The 2300-nt window shown below is 38.0% G+C and overlaps 2 non-coding genes across 2 annotated transcripts; one reads left to right on the forward strand and one right to left on the reverse strand.

Annotated features, from left to right (window-relative positions):
• Positions 1 to 874: 874 nt before the first annotated feature.
• Trnam-cau (transfer RNA methionine (anticodon CAU)) lies at positions 875 to 946 on the forward strand. The gene has a single exon. It is a non-coding gene; the product is annotated as a tRNA-Met (tRNA).
• Positions 947 to 1276: 330 nt separating this feature from the next.
• Positions 1277 to 1348, reverse strand: Trnam-cau (transfer RNA methionine (anticodon CAU)). Its single transcript has one exon. It is a non-coding gene; the product is annotated as a tRNA-Met (tRNA).
• Positions 1349 to 2300: the final 952 nt, after the last annotated feature.

Genomic DNA, 2300 nt, shown 5'->3' on the forward strand with positions numbered 1-2300 from the left:
TACATTAAGAGTATACGTGCCTGTGGAATACTCAGTCACTTACACAGCAATTCCAAGAGCCTAGATCGAACAAGTGGACATTCATGGTCTGACATTCTGACCGAGATCCATTTAAACAGTTGATACCGAGATCCATTTAAACATACATGATTTCGAGCAGCGCATAAACTTAAACCGGTAAATTGGCTGGGGTGTTAGAACGTGGTATAAAATTCCTTGACTTTTTATCTTTTTATTCTTGTGAGGTCGATAAAAAAAGTATCAATTCAGGGTGGTATGTTGGCGGAACTATAACAACTTTGGACTGAATGTGCTGCGGTATTTGTTCCAGCTCTTCGCATTCTGAGTTCAAATTACGCTGAGGTCAACTTTTCTTTTTTATCCATTCGGGGGTTACTAAAAAGAAAATACCAATCCAAGGCAGTAGATTTGCGATACTCTATGAATACCAGACTGGATACATTGCGGTATTTATTCCAGTTTCCTCTATCCTGAGTTGAAATAGCGATATGGTTGGCACGGGTGGATGACTTAACCCATCAACTGGTACTTTGGGGGTCCGTAGTGGAGTGAACTCTGTTACAAGCGTTCTCTAGATCTCCATCTCTGCTGCCTACCAGTATCGGAGCCCTTATAAAGAGTCATGAGTATTATCTTTTCCCCTCACTAAAAATTAAAAATACATTGATTTCATTCAGGGTTGTCAAAAAAATAGAATGGGGTTGTTTTCCATTAGCGTTGTCAGTCGTGTACAGAAATAGATAATTAATTAGATTTAACAAATTGTGATATAGGATCTGAACAAACAATTATTTTTCAATAGGGTAATTGACAAATACTATTATATTGTTATATGCTGGCTAGTTAGCAGTGCAGCAGAGTGGCGCAGTGGGAGCGTGCTGGGCCCATAACCCAGAGGTCCGTAGATCGAAACTACGCTCTGCTAACATGTCTTTTTCCCCCCTTCTAAATAGCTTTTGGAAGTAGTTGGGTGGATACGGTCCTTAACGATGTTTATTTTTAGGAAAATAGTTTTAATTTTTTCATCAATTTAATTACTTATTCATTATGAGTATGCCGTTTATGACAGATGCTCGTAATCAACATTTTGTTCATTTCTGGTAATGTATACCACACCCCATATAACAGTTGTTTTCATACTTGTGCCATTGTCATACGGGTTAAAGATTCCATTACGGAAGCTCTGATGTTTGAACAAATAAACAGCCACCCAAGAAAATATTAAGGAGGAAAAACAAAAGAAAAAAAAAATTGTTAGCAGAGCGTAGTTTCGATCTACGGACCTCTGGGTTATGGGCCCAGCACGCTTCCACTGCGCCACTCTGCTGCTTGTATAAGTAGGGATGATATAGTTGTTATAGTATTTATCATGTATGTGATTGAATGGTAAGCAGAAGTGAATGCAAAAATCCAGTCGTCGGCGATGCAAAAAGACTGATGATTGTTATTATTATCTTCCGCATTGTCACATCAGGTAAGGCTAAATGTTTGTGTGTGTTGGGGGAAATACCTGTTGATTACATCGTCTTCAGTTTATGACTGGTTCTTAATTAGTCGACTCAAGAAGGATGAAAGATGAAGTCAATTTTGGAAGGTTGAGATTTGTAAACTGGAAGACAATAGCAAGTGACAATGATAATAGCAATAATCTTTTCTTCTATAGGGACGAGACCTGAATTTTGGTGGGAAGAGGGCCAATCGAATATATCGACCATAGTGCTCAACTGGTACTTATTTTATCGATCTCGAAAGGCTGAAAGGCAACGTCGACTTGGGTAGAATTTGGACTCAGATAATTGTTTCGAATAATGGCACAAGACCAGCAATTTTGTGGGGCTGAGGATTTTTCGATGCCATTGACTGGTATTATATTTTATCTACCCCGGAGGAATGAGATGCAGAGTTGACCTCGGCAGGATTTCAAGTCTGAACGTAAAGAGCTCGTACAAATGCAGTTTGGCATTTTGTCCGAAGCGTTAGAGATTTTGACAACTCGCAGCCTTTAATAATAATAATAATAATAATAAGAAGAAGAAGAAGAAGAAAACTATTATAAAATAACCACCATAGGACTGCAAAAATACCTACTCCAGAAGCAAGGGAAACTAATACAAATAGCCACAAAACACGAGCAAAACAAAAAACTGTTTTCAGTATTTAAGGAAGCTGACAAATACAAACAAGAAATCAATCTACCTAACAAATACGAAGAAGAAGAAGAAACAACAAAAGCTATAAAACAAATGAAATCCAAACTAAAACTAGAACAGCAACGGACC

The sequence above is a fragment of the Octopus bimaculoides genome, chromosome 7 (assembly GCF_001194135.2).
Source record: "Octopus bimaculoides isolate UCB-OBI-ISO-001 chromosome 7, ASM119413v2, whole genome shotgun sequence".
Classification (NCBI taxonomy): Eukaryota; Metazoa; Mollusca; class Cephalopoda; order Octopoda; family Octopodidae; genus Octopus; species Octopus bimaculoides.